The sequence below is a fragment of the Periplaneta americana genome, chromosome 10 (genome assembly GCF_040183065.1).
Source record: "Periplaneta americana isolate PAMFEO1 chromosome 10, P.americana_PAMFEO1_priV1, whole genome shotgun sequence".
Classification (NCBI taxonomy): domain Eukaryota; kingdom Metazoa; phylum Arthropoda; class Insecta; order Blattodea; family Blattidae; genus Periplaneta; species Periplaneta americana.
This window is the reverse complement of record NC_091126.1, coordinates 110,054,920-110,077,251: the sequence shown is the minus strand read 5'-3', so window position 1 is coordinate 110,077,251 and position 22,332 is coordinate 110,054,920. Positions and strand designations below refer to the sequence as shown.

General features: G+C 35.1%; 1 protein-coding gene across 2 annotated transcripts in view; it reads right to left on the bottom strand.

The window, feature by feature from the left end:
- LOC138707952 (membrane-associated tyrosine- and threonine-specific cdc2-inhibitory kinase-like) overlaps positions 1-22,332 on the bottom strand; it is a 196,892-nt gene that overhangs the window by 68,514 nt on the left and 106,046 nt on the right. The window lies entirely within an intron of this gene.

Here is a 22,332-nt window from a genome sequence, read left to right as displayed (position 1 = left end):
GCAAACCACAGAGGTAAGGCTGACCGGTCTGTAATTTTTTGTATCTGAGCGAGACCCTGACTTATAAATTGGCACCACAATTGCATCTTTCCAATCTCGCGGGACAGTACCATTGATAATTGATATTTCAAATATACGCACTAGATAGGGAATCATGGCTTCCCCTCCCAATTTTAGTACGTCTCCGGTGATACCATCAGTTCCTACTGATTTATGAGTTTTCAATTTAGAGATTCTTCTCCTTATGTCCCTAGGCTTGATAGAAAACTGACCCGTATTTTCCACAGAAGCTAAGTGTGGTACTATTGTCCTCATCCCAAAAACAGTGGCATAATAGGAATTTAATTTTTCTGCTTTTTCGCTGTCCTGTACGATAAATTGATTGCAGTCATTTTTTAGGGGGAGGCTCGAATAGTTTTCCTTGCGTCGTCTCTCCACATATTTATAAAATTACCCCCACCCGTTTTGTTCACCTTTGAAAAGTTTATTTAGGTAATTTTCCTCCACTATCTTCTTCGCATTAAGCAGTTCTTTCGATAGTTGTGTGAATTTTGTTTGTTTTGCAAGGCTTTCCTTGCGCTGTCTATAGGATTTCCTTAGTTTTCTTTTCAGTTTCCGTATGTATTTATTATAATATTCCGGATTGGTATTGTTTGATAAGCGTTTAACCAGGATAAATTTCTGTACTCCTGTTAATATAATCTGCTTGAACTCCGCCCAGCATTCTTCTACACTACTGCCCTTTACTACCCATAATGAGTACTTTTCTCTAAGATAATTTTGGAAGCCTTCTCTGTCCGCTTTGTTATATTGCAAGATATTTTTGTTCTTTTTTCCGCTTTGCTTGTAGTTAGCATTCCATAATATTTCAAGAATTACCGCGTTGTGGTCACTAATACCTGGAATCACTTCAATACCTGTGACTATTTCTGAGGGTCTTAAAAGAAATATGTCTAGTAACGAACCTCCCCTTGTCGCCCTGTCTGTTACTTGAATTAAGTTATGTTTCCAGATGAGTGAGTTTACTAATGACTGAGCTTGACTCATCCTTCCCTCTATTGTACCCTGCCAGTTTACCTGGGGCAAGTTTAGGTCCCCAGCAACGATAACATACTGCCCGCGGATTTTTCTATTTTCCAACATATCTCTTATTTTATAAAGTACGTTCAAGCCTTCTTTCGGGGCCCTGTATAAACCGATGATGTGTAATATGTTTCGCGAATAATCATCCGCTATGTCTACACCCAACATTTCGAACTCCGAGTCCAACATTTCGAACTTCTTTATCTCTGAACACCCATTCTTATTTCGAAAATTTGTATTTTAAATTCCAAATGTGTTCCTGGTTCTGTTGGAAATAAAGTACGGGATAAACTGGAGCAAGTTCTGCAGAGAAATGTAGGGCTGAAGGACCTGCATACTGTTTCAGATATCCTAGCAGAGAAGAACATGGATTTACAATGTAACATTCCTGTCCAACTAGTGTCAAAATTGAAATACGCTCCTGTTACTTCAGTTGATGTGGAGCATTCATTTTCAGCATACAAATTTGTGTTGAGTGACAGACGGCATTGCTTTTTAGTTGAAAATTTAGAAAAAAAGTATTAGTAATTTATTGTGACGCTAATTATGGACAGTAACGGACAAGGCTTGGTAAAAATTTATTATATTTGACTTGTTTATATACTGAATTTATGTCTAAAACTTATTTTTCACATTTAATTGTTAAGTTTACGTATAACTAGTTAGATATTTTTTGTTCTTGTACTTTTAGTACTAATGGTGGTAACGGTGTATAAGCATTTAAAATTATTAAGTTCTAGAAGTGAATTCCTGACGATGTGGAACATGTTTTTAAAGAAAACATTATTTTTTGTTAGAGCCTATTTTCAATTCTTTACAGACTATTTCCTACACTTTTAAGCCTATTTTAGGCACCTAAAATTACATTTTAACGACCTAAAAATCCATATCCTAATTATGACCAGCTGCAGTAAAGTGTGATTATGTGACAGTAAGTTAATCTGAATACAGAGTTTGAAGAAATTTGCCACTCTAGGTCGTGGCCTCTGTTGCCTATGTGTAAATCTACCCTTCATTAGCATGTACTTACACTATAACACAAATTTACAATTAATGCTTTTGATGTTTAATCTTTCAGGTCCCTTCAAAGATAGGTCGATATAACATCTGCTTTTTTTCAGTGAGGTTGATACACTGTTCGACAGTTTCAATTTTTTTTTAGTAGGTTATTTTACAACGCTTTATCAACATCTTAGGTTATTTAGCATCTGAACGAGATGAAGGTGATAATGACGGTGAAATGAGTCCGGGATCCAGCACCGAAAGTTACCCAGGATTTGCTCATATTGGGTTGAGGGAAAACCCCGAAAAAAACCTCAACCAGGTAACTTGCCCCGACCAGGAATCGAACCCAGGCCACCTGGTTTCGCAGCCAGATGCGCTGACCGTTACTCCACAGATGTGGACGACAGTTTCAATGGTGTCACAGTGTATTATCAACATGATAAGGATTTGCGCTGTAGACTTAGTAGTAACAGCAAACATTTATAATATTGGAAAAAGACTGCTCTTATAGTCAGACACTGGGAATTTTTCTATGAGAAAACTAAACGTCGTCTCTCTCAACCTTCTCAAGATGGCTGGATCACGAGCATAAATGGTATCCAGCATGTTTGGAAGAGGGTGACTGAGGAGGAGAAGTTTGAATATCTCGAGACTCTAAGTCTGAATCAGGATCCCCTAGAAAACACATTTGGGTCTATTCATGTGCACTGTGGTACTAATGATAACCCAACTGTGGGGCAATTTGTAAATGCCCTAAAGACTGTACTCATCAATGGACTTGCATTTAGAGGTCTAGATGGCAGTAATTGTGAGGAGGATGACCATACCACTCTTTTGGACAATTTAAGCTCCTTTCTAAATGAACTTCATGATTCAGTCCCTGATCCATCTATGAATCACGACACTCGAAATTCCAGATTATGTTATTCACAATATACAGCAGGAGGTAGAAGCTGCTGTAGAGAATAATAATGTGAAAATGTTGCCAGTGTCATATGTCAGTGGTTTCATTGCCACGAGGCTCCTTGGTTGGGATAGTGATGCATGCAAATATTGTCTTGAATCTGAGGAGTTGATACCATGTCATACGTCCATATTTTTGAAGGAACACAGAGCTGGACAACAGTTTCTCGTCTACCCTTCTGCAAAGTTGGTAAAGACTGTTGGATTTTGTGCAGAGCTTTTCAAAAATTGGATGAATGAGCATGCTTAGTCAGATAGGATTGAAAGATGTATCAATGTATCATATCTGTTATCAAGGAGGCTGCAGACTTTGAATGAATCAGGACCACTGTTTTTGTTCTCTTCACTACAAACAAATAGTCAATGAAATAGTGGCAGGAGTCACAAAAATATTTATTTGTTGTTGGTGTAAGCGAAAAAAACAGCTTATGAATAAAATAGGGCAGATTTCAAGCAGAAAGTCCAGATTTTGCAACATAGGTAGGTATGAAAGTAATACCATTTCATTTGTCATGTGAGGAGTAGCCTAGACTTTCAAAAAGCAGTTTATCCAATATTAAATCAATTCCTTCAATATAATTTCTTATGCAAGCCTCTTTATTACACATGATCTCCACGTTAAAATACAATAATTTTCGCAGTTAAATATGTATGAAATTAATTTGGGCACTTTTCATTTTCCATACCGTGTAAAATTATATTGCATCTTTTTTTTTTTTTTTTTTTAATTTTTGACAAACTGCTTTTTGAAGTTCTAGTTCTTATATAAAGAGTAATACACCAAATGCAACACACGCATAAATGGTTACTGTAACGTTTAATCAGCTGCAGGTAGTTTGTGGTGGACAAAGCAGGTTTCCTTCAAGTTCTTTGGTTCCCCTGCCATCATTTCACTATTGCTTAACATCATTAATTAAATATAAGTAAATGTGAACATCTGTTTGTGGAAAAGTCCTGATTAACCTATGTAGTTGAGTATACAAGAAACTAAAGTGATCAATCAACAATGTATTGAGTCATAAGAGATGGCCACAAGTAATAGTTGTGAGTATAAATGCAAATGCTTGATGGCACCAGTGCTACAACAACCAGCATATGGCCTAGGAATCCTGAAGGTTCACACTTACTTTGGCCCTGAGAGGCACAGTCACTTGCCCTGTGCGCCACTGTGGCACGAGTGAAAATTTATGCTAACGTCGGGTGCCAGGTGGCCTTTGACCCAACGTGGGAACATAGCTGCCAATCTTCCCCTACCACTCCACCACAAACACCTTTCGAACATCCATATGACATTTTATAGAATTGGGCAAAAAGGGCAGTGTTGCTTTTTTCAGAGAAGTCTTCAAAGAATGAATTCTACAACTCTTACTTTATAGTATCACGTCCACATCGAATTCCTTACTTTCGTAAAACTTGAAAGTATATACAGTGTGATCGAGAGGTCTCTCTGCAGTGCTTGTGTAGCCGAGAATCCGCTAGGCAGAGAATTCAAATATATTTGGTAGAGAATTCAAATAGCAGCACTGGCCGCTAAGCATATGATGAACTGGAGGTGTGAGGTAGTAAAACTGGAATGAATGGGGGAGTGCCAACTTTCTACAGAGTTGTATTCTAGAGTTACTAGACTAGACGGCAGTTAGGAAGGTGATCAGCTGCTATATGCGCCATAGCATTTCTGGTATGTGACGTCACAAGCTTGTACAGCAGAACCAATCGGAATCAGTCTGTAACAAGTACTTCCCAAGTTCTTTTGTTCACTTGTGAGTATTTCAATACATTGAATAAGTAAAACTAACATTTACTGTGTGTGTGTAAGATAAATAAATGGAAAAGACTGTAAAAAACAAATATTGCACAGGCAGGTGCGGAAAATATTGTTTAAGGTGTATAATTATTTTAAAAACGTTGACGAGCACAATGCTGCTGGCCATCTTGATACTGGCTGCAACGTTGCCAAAGTGCAAGAAACGACTGTAGAAGCATGTGGTGTGGGATTGAGAACCGTGGAAATAATACTGTTAGTGAAGGAAACAGGGTTTGTTTGGTGTCATGCTTACAGTAATCCATGGCTAAGGTCATTATTGTCTTTTGATAATTTAAATTCTCTCCTCTGATATTTGCATCGCACATGTGCGTGAAGTATGATGTGGCAATGTTGTACGCTGCCTTGCCCTCTCTATCTCTCTTGACGCGAACGCTAGCAGACTACCGCCTTCCGAATTGCCATTGACTCTAGAACTAATAGAGCTGTGGAGGAACTTTTCAATCACACTGTATTAAGTGGTATTATTTTTGTACAGGCCTTAAATCCAGTTGAAATCAGTTCACACAATTCTGAAGTGTAAATATTTTGTGTTACAATTATGTAATTTAATTTACTGATATGCCTTTAGTAGTATTTTTCGTATGAAGCTTGGTATAGTTACATTTCTTTTCTGTGTATAAGTTACAGAACGTACATAGAAACTTACCCAGAATCAGATGAAAAACTTGTAAAAAGAATAAAATGAAAAGCTTGAGGAATTATTTTAGGAAGGAAGTTAAAAAGAGACATCCAATTGATGAAGTGGGCCAAATTTCGTCTGAGTGGAGCTAATGTATATAGGTAGCAATTGGATTTCATTAGTATGTTGAAAATCACATATATTTTACTCATTCACTTTCTTATGGATTTCAGAGAACCTGGAGGATCATTATTGTCCTCACATAGGCCCGCCATTTATCCCTATCCTGAGCAAGATTAATTCAGTCTCTATCATCATATCCCACCTCCCTCAAATCCATTTTAATATTATCTACCCATCTATGTCTCGGCCTCCTCAAAGGTCTTTTTCCCTTTGGCCTCCCAACTAACACTCTATATGCAATTCTGGATTCCCTCATATGTGCTACATGCCCTGCCCATCTCAAATGTCTAAATTCAATGTTCCTAATTATGTCAGGAGAATAATACAATGCGTGCAGTTCTGCGTTGTGTAATTTTCTTCATTCTTCTGTAACTTCATCCTTCTTAGCCTCAATACAGTGCATCTTCGTCATCATGCCTGCGATGATTGACAGGCCACATACCTGGTGGAAAGCCACGCTTCTGCCACTGAGATGGCAAGCATACTCGCGCAACTTAACTCATTAAAACTTACAATGAATCTTCATGCACAATATCTGGTTCTTTGATGATCAATATCTATCAATCTATAATGACGCCTGAGCGTACATATGAAATCAACCCTTATCATAAAAAAAGTCGATCAGGGATCAAGTTCTTCATTACTTACTTTTTCTAACACCGAATTACAAAAATTAAGCCTGTGATTGTAATCTTGGAGCTGTAATTCATGACATGAGGGAATTCTGTGTGATTTTAGTTTCAATAATATTGTTGCCACTCCCAAGATGCTTTAAAAATTCCTGTCTGCTGTGCTGAATGTCTCAGAAACTTGTGTGGACTATGCTCTAATGCCACACCAATTCCATCCAGTTTTTCCTCTGTAAGAACACTGCGCTTTTCTCGTCTTTTTCTGTCATTTATAGAACCTCTTTCATTGAATCTATCAAATAACCCTAATATTGTTTCTCTAGAAGGTACTGACCTGTCAGAAAATTCACATCTGAATTTTTCATCTCGCTAAAGCACACAAGTTTCTATTCTTTATGTACGTGTTATGTAAATACGTTCCCATAATGAATATCCGTTTACCATGACGATCTGTTCTCCATCTCAGCTAGACAAATACTGCCAGAAGCCAAGTTACAGATAAACTGTTTTATTTATAGACGCCATAGTGTTGATATGAATGGGAATGGTCTTGACTAGCTGCATCAGTATACATGTCGTGCAATGTGAGGATAGTTTGAATCTGTGAATGGTATACTTTATGGGCGAAAAGGAGTGAAATTTTGGTTAATTTTCGAGAAAAACACAATTTCCATTTTTTATCGTCATCCTCAAAGTTCATGCTTTAGTTAAGTTTTACAATTACAAACAGGTTTTTGTGATGGTAGTCATTTCTGCTTTTTATTTTCACTGCATTTCCTCATTCAAATAATACAAACTCCAACAGATTTCATGCTAAAAAGTTGAAATTTTTACGGCATGTTCTGACAAGTATGGTTAACAAAACTGCAAAGACTTTTCTGGATAAAATAAATATTTTGAAAATTAAAGTGAAATGTACTATTCAGACACAAAAATTAAAATTTTCTAACTGGCTGGATTCAAGCCACTCATACATTCAAAATTCAAATTATGGATCTGCTGTTAAATTATATGCATGTAAAGAATGTTATACAAATTTTCTGTCAGCTCTGTAACTTCTACTTTTTGGGAGTAAATGTTTTAAAACAGGTGAAAAAAAAAATAATAATATGGATCTCTAAAGTTTTAATGGAACTTAGGCACATTAATACTAAGAGATTCCTGTATACAAAAATAAAATCCCTGGCTTAAAAATGTAGAAAAAATCAATTTCATTCCCTAAGAGTTATGAAGAACATGACCTTTTCATTCCTTCTCAAACTGAAATACCAAGCTGAAGAGTTATGAAGAACATGACCTTTTCAATCCTTCCCAAACTGAAATACCAAGCTGAGAATTACTGACTATTGTTACAAATAGGTGAGGGCTGGGAAAAAGAGGATAAAATTATAAACAAAATGCAATATAAATGGTACTGTACATTGCAGTATGAATGGTCTGGTACAGTAGTGAATGTAGTTTCGATACACCAAAACAGGTGGGTGTTAAGAGAGAAAATACTATTACAGACTTAATACTTACGTACATAGATGGCTCTATGGTCGTCCTGGTATCCTACATTGGCATCGTTTAAGCACTGAGCTGCACATATTTCTATGTGTGATCTGTAGGTTTACCCGAAATTAGTTTCTAAGCAATTTTACATCAAAAAACTGCAGGTACATAATTTCACTATTTATGCTTAAAATAATAACATATCTTTATAGGTGGTATGGAGGTGAAGGTGAAGTTTCTTCTAGTGTCTACTTCAGATATTATTGATTTTTTGAAGAAGAATCCGAATTACAAGTTCATCCTTAACTCAGATAGATGTCTCTATCAAAACAAAAATAGGTTACTGGCAAGTGCCTTGTAGGCTTCAGATGTTTATGGCCAAAGAAGCAAGAAATATGCATGCAAATATGAACTTAAACATTGCAAAATATGATCATAAATTAGGAAAATATGACCAAACATATGAATGTGCTCTCTCTTAATGTGCCTAATTATACATAAACACTACATTAACTGAACTGAATTTCATTTTTTTTTTTTTGCGTCTCTTTCATTTATGCGATATGCAATCACTCAACTGAAAGAAATTATATTTGTTCACGTAATTATTTTCTCCTTCCTGTAAAAAGAATAATTCCATGTATTGTGGATCCCTATCATCATGACATGGTGTGTCCTCAGGTTGTGGATAGAGGAAATGGCCTCCAGATATGGAGGGTAGCAGCGAATATATTGAATAAGCAGTCGCCAATAAGGGGTGGTCCTCCATTTCACAAAGGGCTAGCAATCCATCACCGTAAAAAAGAGATTCTTTGGCGCGATCACAGCAAAGAATAAGGTTATGAGATATAGTACTTAGAATGTCACGTGTTTTATAGAACAGGAGGGGTAACATTAGTAGCAAAAGAACTAGCTAGAAATAGAATAGACTTTGTGGGAGTACAAGACGTTATGTTAGATGAAAATGACATATTACCAATAGGAGATTACGTGTACTACGGGGAAGGAAACAATAATCACCTATTGGAAACAGGATTTTTTATTCATAAAAGAATCAAATCAGCAGTAAAAAGGATCGAATTTATCAGTGACAGGTTACTGTATTTAGTACATAAGGGTAGATGGTGCGATATCATAGTTATAAATGCTCACTCACCTACAGAAAATTTTTTAGTGGGTTATTTTACGATGCTCTATCAACATCTCAGGTTATTTAGCATCTGAATGAAATGAAGGTGATAATGCCAGTGAAATGAGTCTGGGGTCCAGCACCAATAGTTACCCAGCATTCGCTCATACTGGATTGAGGGAAAACCCTGGATAAACCATCAACCAGGTAACTTATCCCAAATGGGATTCGAACCTAGGCCAGCTGGTTTCGCGGTCAGATGCCCTACAGAAAAGAAAGACGTCCATATAAAGGATAGCTTCTATGAGGAATTGGAACACACTTTTGACTAATTATCTAGATATCACATGTAAATTTTATGGTGGATTTCAATGCCAAAGTATGGCGGGAGGATATTCTTAAACCGATTATTGGAAAAGATACCTTACACGTAACTAGTAATGATAATGGAGTTAGGTTAGACAACTTTGCCACATCAAAAAATTGAATTGTGAAAAGTACAACATTCCTGCATAAGCATATAACTAAATATACTTGATTTCTCTAAATGGACTGACAGAACCAAATAGATCATATCTTGATAGATAAACGAAGACATACTAGTTATAAAAGACATTCGATCCTTCAGAGGGGCAGACTGTAATTCTGACCATAATTTGGTAATTGGTGAATTAAGAGAATGACTATCAGTAGCCAAGTGAGTAAATCAAAATGTTAATATTAGGAGATTCAATAATCCGAAATTAAAAGACGAAGAAACTAAGCAAAATTACCAGGTCGAAATTTCAAATAGGTTTGCCACTTCAGTGAGTTTCGACGAAGTTGAGGATAAATTAGATATTAATAGCGTGTGAAAAAATATCAAAATTGCAGTTGAATAGAGCATATACTATTATGAAACTAAGAAAAAGAAACCGTGGTTTGATGAAGATTGTTCCATGGTATTAGAAAGAAGGAAACAGGCAAAATTGAGATTCTTACAGGATGCAGTCCAGGCGAATAGAGATAATGTTTCAATGAAAGCCGTACACTTAGGAACAAAAAGAGAGAATACTTGAAGGAAAAACTGAATAAGGTAGAAATATATACTAAGATTTATATAAAGGCATAAAGGAATTTAAGAAAGGATATCAGATAAGGGTAAACATGATCAAGGATAAGAACTAAACCTGATGTGCAGGCAGTAACTATGTCTCTAAGTGATGCAGGTATTTTAAACAATAGTTAAATTACCTAAAATTGAGGTTTTTCCCAGGATACTTAGGTAATTCATTCCCTTTATACCTGACAAGCTACTTCAGAAATAAATAAATGCTCAAGCTCATGATAGTGATATTCCTTGACTAGACAACACTGCACTCCTTTGATGTGCAGGAAACGTGAAGCACTGAAGGTTCTATGCAGGATGTTTGCCACAGAGTATAAGTAAATACAGTTGAAACTGGTCATAGCAACCATGTTTAGTGCGACAACTTGGCTACAACATTTATTAAGAAGTATGGTTTTTATATGTATTAAACAAATGTGATTTATTATTTTTATAACACATTTTTAGTCAGCAACTTTTTTATAGCAACATTTAGCAACAATTTCAATTCTTTAAAAGTTAATTTTCTATGTACAATAAACAGAGACTTTCAATGAGAAAAATTTGCAGGTACCTGGTAATGTCATTACTCATTACATTAGCGACAAATAAACTACTATTTTCAATTACTGGGACAAAAGTATTTTACTCGCCAAAAACTGGAATTCTAAGAAAAGGGGATGGAGTATGGGATAGGCAAAACTCTTTCTTCCGTCGTAACAATAACCCTTTATAAACAATAGCAGGCTTAGTTGTGTACCATATTATAATCCAAATATTCAATTCAGATGTTAACTTCAGACATTCAGTATGCAAATAGGTGGTTTCATACAGTACAATGAAGCAAAAAGCAAAGAAAATAAAAGTTGTAAATGTGAAAGGTAAAGTTAATGGTACAAACAAAATGGAAGTGGTAAAAAGAAAGCTGATGTGTGCTATGAATTTGGTTTGGTTAAGGAAAAATGGAGGATCATTCACATATGCAATATTTTGCAAAACAGAAGCAGAAAAATATTGCACATTTCTTCAATCAATTTTCTTAACTGGACAAGAGTTATACATCAGACCAACCAGTAATTCTGTAAAAATGAGATTTTTGTATCATCTGCAGGAATATAATTAAAAATATCTTTAAAAATACCTGAACACGTGGTTTCTTATTTTCCACTCAAAAAATTGAGTTTTAGTTCTTGCTCTAATTTCTTCCATTTTGTATTCTGGGACAATAGACCAACACATAGTTTTTTTTTATTGAAAAATTTAAATCATATTCATTGTAATAATAAATAAAGCCCCATTTGTTATTGAAATTGTTTCGTTCCATGCTTAGAGTCAGTCGAATTTGAACAAAATAAATACTATGAGTTTATAATTGAGGTGCTTAGCACATAAATGGTCCAACCCACAAAACTTGCATATTGAGTTGACTGTTTTAAAAGCTCCTTATATTGTATTCTTCAAAGTGTAAATCAGCCTAATCTTGATTCCTAGCTTTTTCACGACATTTCAGCACAATTTTCGTTTGTGTATCGCATTAAATGCATTGTTACAACTAGAGGTAAAGTGGAAATATAATTTTGTAGGCTGGGCCATTTGTGCACCGAGTGTCTCAATTAATTCCAACTAAGTAACTTATTATCTCTAAAATATGATTTTGCTGGTTGGTCTGTTGTTGCATAACTCTGTCCAATTGTATTGCATGTATTTAAATTACTTTACGCTACCATATTTTACTCTGTATTTTACTATTATCTACAATCCAGTACAGTATTTTAATTTCAAAATAATAATAAGAACAAGACTTGTGTAAAGTATTTAAAAAAAATTGTACTGTAGGCCTACATAAAATTACAAATGTAATTATTATAGTGGTGTACAACACACACAATAATATGAATGTAATTCTCAGTCTAGAACAACAACTCAGAGAGTGCAGCCGAGTGCAAAGTGAGCTCTAGCTGATCGAGTATAGAGAGCAGTGCCCTATGAATAATAAAGTAGTACGTTACTAAAAGTGGAAGATGGAAAGATGTGCACATGTGAAGACGAGGAGTAAGATAGTGAATGAAGATTTGGGAGAAGGACCGAAAAACAGCATTGTAGTATCAAATAAGAAGGAACAACGGGAGAAGAACAAGACAATAGAAAACTTCAGATTAAAAGTGGAAAACAACAGTGAAAAGATCGCAAAGTTACTAAGTGAGAATAAAAAAATGAAGGAAAAAAAATTATCTATTTCGAAAATAAATTAAGGCAAAGGAATCTGATAATCTTCTGTGTGGAAGAAATAGGACACCAACACAACTTTGAAACTTTCGAGACACTGTGCGTGTGCCACGTGAGCTTTAATTTAGATGTGAGAGAGGAGCACATAAAGCAAACGTATAGGCTGGGGGTAGGTTCCAACAGACCAATCCTAATGAGTTTTACCGATGTGACAATTAAGGAAATCATTTTGAACAATTCAAAATTATTTACTGGTCCTAAGATCAGAACAGACAGGAACCCGACCTATGAAGTAAGAAAGAGAAAGAAGCTCCTAAACCCTTTTATGAAATCAGCTAGAACAGGCCTGCACAAGGTTTCTGCTCTCCGAGCCAGCTCACAGCTCATGAGCGGAATGCAGATATTAGCTGCGCTCAGTATAGGGTGGACTGGAAGAAGGGATGATCTCGTACAAAATATACACAAAAGGGAAGTACTAGTACGAGTGTTTATGAAATGAATTCCCGTTCAGTGTTTGCAAAACTACCTTGGACTTATTAATTAATACAGAAATACTTATTTTACAGAAATAATATAAATTTTATACCTACTTAAATGTACAATATCATTTTGCTATATTTTTATTTATCAGTACATGAAAACGAGGTTTTATGCTGTTGGCAGCTGAAAGGAACAGTAGCCTACTGATCGTAATGATCGTTACAGATATTCGATGCCTGCCTTTATCAAAGTTGATTATAGAAAACAGTTGCTCACAAATATAAATGTTGAGCCAAACATAGCAATCATTTTCACAGCCAGCCTGTGTAGTCGTGGATATTATTGCTAATGTTTAGTCTTGTAAAACTCAACCAGGCTAGTAGTATTATTCAAACGATCTTTAGCCCTTAGGCCACATTGAAGACCAATAAGTCCGAGCTGTAAATCGTTAAATGTTATGTTTTATTTAACGACGCTCGCAACTGCCGAGGTTATATGAGCACACTTAAATGCAATCGACCTGGCCCAGAATCGAACCCGCAACCTCGGACATAGAAGGCCAGCACTATACCAACTGCGCCATCCAGGCCCATCTGTAACTTATATGGCATTGTTTCAACTGGTGTTGAAGAATTTATTATGATAACTTTAAACTTCTTTCCAATTAAGACAAGAATTTTAGTAGGTTATTTTACGACTCTTTATCAACAGCTTATGTTATTTAGCGTCTGAATGAGAAAAAAGTGATAATGCTGGTGAAATGAGTCCGGGGTCCAACACAGAAAATTACTCAGTGTTTGCTCATACTGAGTTGAGGGAAAACCCCGGAAAAACCTCAACCAGGTAACTTGCCCCGACCGGGAATCAAACCCGGGCCACCTGGTTTCGCGGCTAGATGCGCTAACCGTTACTCCACAGGTGTGGACCTTAAGACAAGATCTTGAAACCTAGAATTAAATTCATTTTGAATTTCAATTAATATTTGCACATAATCGTTTAACATGGTTTCATCACGAGCAGTTTCTATTGTTCGAAAGTAAGCCATATTACCTTCCCGAAACTGACTTACGAAAAGTGTAAGTTTACGACTGAAATCCCGTAATTGATTCAACATATCAACACTGAGCTGGCCTTTTCCCTGAAGAGAGATATTAAAATTGTTGAAGATTAATATCTTTAGTATCTTTATGTCTGGACTCGTAATGACGCATTATGTTATGTTTCTTTCCACCTTTAAAAATGTTGTGGCAGATAAAGCACTGAGTATTTACTCCAGCAGCTATGAAAAAATAAGCATTTTCCCATGCAACATTCAAAGAATTTGTCTGATCACTACTTTTCCATCTTTTAGATTCCTCCATACCGTACTGTAGCATTTGGTAAGCAACGTGAAACAGTTACTGAGAATACGCACTGCACTCCACTAGATAGCTGAGTGGTCGTTTCCCTCTCCTCTATCTATAGCAGGTCTGTCATTCTGAAGTATCTTCCTCTCCGATTCGACGAGCGGTAAACACAGCTCTCCTGCTCGGAAAGAGTGCGCACGCTCGTTGAGCGCTGTTTGTGCAGGTATGAGCTAGAATAAAGATAATTTCGCAAAACTGTATGATGACAAATTAAAAGTGAATAGGAACTTACACGATGTAGAGTTCTGTATGGAAAACTAAAACCACCTGCAATTTGGGACAGATGAGTACACGAGAATTCAACAGCGAGAATGAGGAACAAGGAGAACACCAGTGAACAGCAGAGAAAGTGAAGCAAAGCCTAACAATAGAAAAGACAGTTATGCAGAGACAAGATGAGGAAATTCTGATGGCATTAGAACACAGCAACTTAAATTTAGGAAGAAATGAAGATCCATGGTCAAGAATCAAACAATCTTCAAGTTCAAAACAGCGAGTAGTTTTGGAGCTAAACCTCGAACTTGGCATATGGAGAGCAGTGGCATACGGATGACACATATGTAATGAGCAATGACCAAGATAAAATGGGAGACAGTTCAATCAAAATGTGGTTGACGAATGAAGTCCACAAAGCAGGAAGAGTGAAACAGAATCTCCTGAATAAGAAATCTTAGTAAAAATTAGTTGAGTTCGTCGCGCAAGTGGCAGATTGTAAGGAAAAGCGACATAAAGAACATAGATGTATGGAAGAAGAAGAATGTGGGGAAATGTGGCAATAATAAGGCAAGTGAGGGCTGTGATGGAAAAATAAGTGCAAGTGAAGCAAGAAGTGAGTAAGAAAAAGTATGGAGACTAAGCAGTGAGGAACAACAAGATTTGGTAAAGAAACTTTAAAAAGTTTTTGAAAACAGAATGATATGTGCATTTGAAGCATTTAAGGGATTCTTAAAGTTGCTAAATCGGGAAAGTGAGGCAGGATAAGGGTGCATGAAGCAAGTAATGTTATCGATTTAGGATAATAAATACATAAGGAAAATCGAAGTTAGGCACTGAGTGAGGATCATGGAGAATGGATATATAAAATGAAACTGTAACATTACGTGAAAGTGTAATAAAGACAAATGTAATGAATAGTTGATTCAAAGGTATGCATGAAGTTAAAAAGTGAAGAAACATAAAATGAATGAGATGTTAATTGAGTGATCAGTCAGAATTGTGTAGTACTAGATAGTTAATAGAAATATAATTAAATACATGGATGGCAGTAATCTCTTAATCTGAGAAAGAAGGATAGAGCCATAGCTAAGTATAAAGAGGTTTGATGGGTGAGGACAGGAGGAGGAGACTGTTAAGTAGTAAGGGAATAATCTGTGTGGATCAGACTAGAGTAGCGAAAGGAGGCAAGTAAATTATAAAACACACAGAGCAAGATAAAGATGTAAAATGAATATGAGGTAAGGATGGCTCTTATACAAAAATTTGAGAGCCACCATTACTAAGTAATATGTTGACAATAAATAGGCCTATACAAATGAATTTTATTTACTGCATTTGTTTTGATTAATTTTAATTAATGTTCGCGTCACATATTTCACCTTGTGGAGGCACATCAGTGTGATGCAGCACACCAGTTGCAGAACACTGGCTAGAACCATATTGTTCTAAGCAGTGGTGACTCGTTATATTTTTGGTATGTAGGATATGAGATGACCAAACAGAAACTAATATTATTAATACAAGTAGGCCTATGTTAGTCTTTGACTCACCATTCTAGAACTGGCAATTTATTTGTAGTGAAGTTCGATTCTCCTCCCCTTCTTAGTTGCAAAGATGTCGATCACTTTATCGTGGAAATTAGGATTTGTTCTGAGCTCACTGAAGAATGTTTTTTTTCGACAGAAATTAAGACTAGTCTGTTGAGTCGATCCTGAGCCATTGAATTTCTATAGTAATTTTTAACGCACTTTAATGCAGAAAAGCTCCTTTTGGCTGAGGCGCTTGTTACAGAAATTGTCAATACAAGTTTAATGAGTTTTGGTAACTCAGGCAAAGTATCACTGAAGTCATCAGACACTATCTAACCATATAAGTTTGACACGAACTCTAGTTTGAATGAGGGACTGTAAATTTATGAAGTTCAGATTTAAGGCCTTGATGATCAAAGTAATGACCATAAGGAGATTCCATGAGATTGTTAAGAAGACTATTGGCGAAAACAATGGAGAACTCCGCAAATATGTTGAACTCTAAAAGACCAAAATATTACAAGTATGGATATCAGATAATCTCTCCTGAATATGGACTAAGAAATTATCAATTAGTTCTATGTATAATCGATGGTATACAGTTTTATCATCAGGATCCCAATTTGTCTTTTGCCATCCCTTTTTATTGCATTCATTAGACTCAAGTAAGTTACTTGATTCCACAAGGTGTCGAAATTGTCACGCAAGTTCCCCTAAGAATTGAGGGGGTTAAAGTCACAGTGGTGTAAGTCACATTTTATTCATTTTGAGAGACAGAGAGGTTTATTAGAAATGCTGTAATAAATTCTGAAGCATCAATTTCGTTATGGAAATGGATTGACTATAACCTGAGGGCCTGTCCTAAGTTAAGGGAACTGAAAATAGATGTAATTCTTCCAATTAAGTACGATTTTGAGAACCTGCAAATGACTTATATCACTGTGTAGTTTAACAGAATATATTTGTAGTGACTTGAAGGTTAAATAAAACATATTTTCGCTTCCACAAAATTGTAATAAAACTAAAAAAAAAAAGTACACATCGACTTTTAAAATTCCAAAAGTGGCTTGAAAATAAAATAAATTTGAAAATATTAAATGAATCATAGCGAAAAAAAATGCATGACTTATTCACGGATCTTCTTGTTCTACAAGTACTGTACTCATGGACCCTTCTATATCTCAATTTTTCCGATTGGAGAGATTGAAAAAATTACAAATTAACATAGGTTTATATTAAATATTCACAAACAGACTTAAAAATAAAAGAAGTGTCAGAATATTAAGTCAATCATGGTGTAAGAACCAGGTTTTTTACCTATTCGGAATCTTGTAATTCTACGAATTCCAATGGATCTGCATCTATCTCTTCATATCCATTTTCTGTTTGAAAAGATTGAAAAACTGCATGATGGATTGATGGTATGTATGGAAGTAGTTCTATCATGTCCTTTTTCTTCTCTCTGGAAATTTTTCTCGTTTTGTGTACAGAATTTCTTCAGTCGCAAGCCCAACGGATGATGGTCTACCTGTCCTCCCGGGTTTCAAATTCAACACGGAAAATGGAAACTCTTCATTCAGTGTTTCTTTGTAGAATACTGTATAAGGCAGGTCTTTTGAAATAATGATCCACTGGATTTTCAGCCACTTGACTGGTGAGTTTCATTCATTTTTCTTCCTTCTTGTGATACATTTTTCTAGCCTGGTAACTGATTTAAAATCTTGTCATGTCATTTTCGTTAGTTGAAACGAATTTTGCAAACGCTTCAATCGACCCAAAGTTGGAGTCGTTCCCATTGACCATAAATTTATGATAGATGATTACGATAGTGTTAGTCTCAGTTTGTATCAACTTCATGAGGAACAAAACGAATTTGATATTCCAGTTTTGACCGGTGCAGGTGTCATTGTACTTGACAACATGCTTCGACATGAATGCTCGTGTTTGTGCATGTTTTCAAATGCAAGAAACAATTTCTTGCGATCCTCGAGAAGCAAAAGTCTCATCCCAAGCATACAGATGATTAGGCTCTCTTTCCACTGAATTCATAATTCAAATGAAGGAAACAAACACAACCTTAACTGCATTAATAATTTGAAAACAATGGCACAAGCACACAACAGATGTAACCTACTGGAAACACTAACAGGCTCAGCAGTGTTTGTCTGACTTACGCCACTATGACTTATAAAAAACAGCTGTACCATTTACCTACCTAACTTGAGCTGTAATCTGTCCACAGTGTAATGAAGCTATGATTCACTTCATGTTTTTCTTTAATAGTTCGTCATAAGTGAATTGCATTTCTACACTTATGTCAAAATTAAAAAAAAAAATATGACTTACACCAATGTGACTTTAACCCCCTCAATTGTTTGAACTCGTCAATGCTTTCCTGGCAATGAATTATGTCAAAAGCTTTTTTCTGAAGAATTTGGAAGAGAATATGTGCTTTCGGCAATACTAGATGAAACACTCGCACTAGAAAGTTGAATTCAAAATTAACATGATTATTCTTAAACCTAGCTGCACAGTATCTTGTTTCTGGGTTAAACACCGTAACATTCTCGGTAATGTAATCTAACAGATGTATTAATTCTTCCTTGTTATTGGAGCAAAATCTATGACTGGTCATGTTAAAGGTTTCATTGCATAATGCCAGGAAGATGATGACTTTCCAGATTTTTTGAGTTATCACTATTTCATTCATCAGCAATACATGTTTAAACACAGAGTGAGATGGATATAACCTTCAAAATTGTAAATTCCATCCAAGGAAAGTGTCTCTTCAAGATGCAATTGGGTAAAAAAAAAAAAAATACAGATTTAATATTACATACAGGTGTAAGGTGACTCAGCTGGAGTAAGTGTTTCCATAGATTCTGTGATTTGAGTGAAATTAAAACATTCTTGGAGGAAAGGAAAGATGATTACCAAGAGTTAGAGAATGTGGTGTGGCTGTGCGACTTAGCATTTCTGACAGATTTCACTGGCAAACCAAGTTTTCTTAATCTAGAACTCCAAGGAAGACAGAAGTCTTGATTGGCTTCCTTTCTGCCTATCAAGACGAGTTTGAAGTTATGATTACTGACTTTCAACAAAACAATTTCGACCACTTTCCAAACTTGGAAGATCACAAGCAAAAATATCCTGATTTTGAGAATGAAACCGAGATATTTGGAGTTAAGTTGACAAAGTACTTCAGGACTTTGAATCTAGATTCAATGACTTCAAAAAAATCGAAGTTATTGTTCAATAAATTTTTTTTTCCATTTCAGACAAGACTTGAGACATAAAGAACATTGCAGGAAAAATTAGTATGATCCTCTCTATGGATAAAGCATCTATTGAAAATGAGATAATAACTCTTCAGTGTGATCTGTTCTTAAAGGCCTGGTCAACAGAAGAAGAATTTTGGAAATATGTTTTTCGAGATTTGAAAACAATATTAGAAAATGCAGTGAGTGAATTGCTGAATTCTTGCTTTGGATCAACGTATTTGTGTGAATCTGCATTTTCATATTTGAAACTAACGAAGACAAAATATCGCTCCAGTTTAACAGATCTACATTTGGAAAGTTCCTTGAAACTGGCCATGTCACAGTAGACACATGATTTTGAAAGCCTGGTAGATGATATGAAACCATAATTTTTTCATTAACATTAAAGTAATTTGTCATTTGTAGATCTCGACCAGTATTTTGTATTAGTTATAAATAAGGAGCGGATTCCTATGTAATTAAATATTTTTCTTGCATGTGATAAAACACAATTAACAAAATTAAAAATTCCGAATGTCAAGTTTCAAGTTTAAAATCCGAATTTTATTTCACATAAAAACACATATTTTCACAAAAAATTTATGTAAATACATATTTTCAGGAAATCTATTATAAACACATAAATCTTGGAGTTTTTTTACTTAAATAATTTTTTTACAAGAACTTTGTTTAATATGAAGCTTTGAGTCCAAGCATGTAATTTCTTTTAATGCATAATGACTCGTTTTTTCAATTCAATGACCTCATATAATATTTTATTTGCTTTACAACATCAATAAGAGTCGTCTTTTTGTTTCGCTGCTGGTCTCTACGATCTTCTGAAGATATACACATCAAACGTAGCTGCTCCAATTTATTGTCTAACCTGCTTTTCAGTTGACTGGTAAAAGACATTTCATTTTCAAATTTAAACCAGTGAAGATAGTTTACCTATCAACTTCTCCAGCCTATAAAAGGAACCAACCGATTCTAGTTGTAAAATTAGGTACATACAGAAGATTATCGCGTACGCAATTACAGAATCAAAGTCATTTTATAAGGAATTGCTAAGATTGCCAACAAGACAGGGAAAGAGTTTGCAAGTTCGGAAAGTTGTGAAGAGTACTGAAAAGTTGCTTATCAGTGTGAACTCACTTTTCATGTATGATGTGTTTGCCTTTGATTTACTTAAAGTTAAAACTTTCAATTTTTGTTTGTAAAATTTAATAAAAACTTGAAGATTTTTCAAAAATTTTTTGTCATACTATAATTCTAATATTGTAACTGAATAGCTATATGCAGAAAGGGCTTCTTCAATCCAGAACACAAAATATTTTAAGATAGCTCGAACTGTCTCTCTTCTCTCTTCTGTTCTTTTTGAGAGATTAAGAAATTTTAACCTGGGTACCATCCAATGTCTCCCAAGCACATAACTTTAGTATTTTCTGCACAGATGGCACAGTGCATCAACCTCAGTTAAAACCGTAGTAATCATATGATATGAAACAACGGTTAAACGGTAACTGTGGTTAAAATGTAATTTCTGTGCACCATTCATAATCACCTATTACTTAAACATGGTTAGCTGAAATCTTATTTAACCAGAGTAAAGTCTATGATGGTACACTGTTTCTACAAAATGACTAAAGGAAAGCATCCGTTCTTCTGCAAAGATATTAGTCAACGTCTAAAAACGACTGTGTTTACTCCATTCTACATTGAAGTGAATGTGTCCTATATTTTCGGGTTGCATTAGTTTGCCTTTGGGAGCTGTTATGTTTGCGAGTTGCATTTATTTGTTTTTCAATGCTCTAGGTTAAAATCGTACAAAATCTAAAATAAAATGCAAAAATGATTATATCCCAATGTGAGTTTGAAGTATTGACAGACTTAATTACAATTTTTAAATATATTATGTATTATGAAAAAGATGGAATATCCATAAAGGAAGAGGATGAAGAAGATTAGTACGAATGTGTGCACAATCCAGGACCCCATTTATACCAGGGAACTGTGCATTATCCTAAGATCCATAACCTCTCTTCGTTCAGCCAGTGATGTAGAGAAAGAGATACTAAAGTGTTCCATCTTAAAATACAGAAAATATCAGCTGAATACAATCGTAATATAAGCAGCTGATCCATAGAAAAATACTACTATTTCTGTGATACTGTAGATTTTCATAAACGAAATCTCTCCTGAAATTTTATATCACCTAATTCCTCGTAAGAATTCTATTTCCTCTAAAGAAACTTCACGCTCACCATCATCTCTATCCAAGTAATCCAAGTACTGTACAATAATAATAGTCTTCGAAATAATCAACTGTGGGTCTGGTTGCCAGGAGTTAGGTGACGATTTTAACCAGTGGTTACACTAACCGACATTGATGCACATGGGCAAGAATGTTACAACTATTACCTCAGATAGCTTTTTCAAAGGCTAGTCTCATTCTGATAAATTACGGACTGAAACCCATTCTCCATACAGAGATTTTTATTGTAATTCCATAATTATTGTTATTGTAATTACATAGTTCCAATCTATAAAAGTATAAAATGAATGTTCTTAATTTCTCCAAAATTAACATTTTACTCATGTCAAATATATTAAAAATAACACATAAATTAGGCATATATAAAAAAAATACTCCACTAATATTCGAAAGGTCCTAAGTCCACTTTTCACAACACGAGAATCATCATAATTTCAACAGGAAAAACGACACAATCTCATCACAACTTGAGTATATACATAAGAGTTCTTAATTATTTTATAAAAATTTACCTATTAATATGTATGAAGATTTTTTAAGTGATTCATATATATCTTAAGTCTGGCTAGTGTAATATGTAGCTAGTCAGTGATGGATGCAATGGAGGGGGAAAGGAACTGGCCACCCTACCTCATTATTTCCTGGCCTAATTGCCTCAGAAGTCGTGCCTTCTTGGTATCACTTGTGAGGTTCAGACCTGTCTTCGGACAGTAGACTGAACAACAACATATAAATCTATAGCAGCATGGTAACATACTGCGTCATTTCACTACTCATTAATTACAACATTGTCGTCATAAACACCAATGTGTCCACAAAAATAACAAAGTATGCCTGTCGATAAAAATAACCATTTCGAACCCTGATTTATTTTGATTTTACATAATTTCCATAGTTAAATTTTAGAAATTGTTTTATCTTAT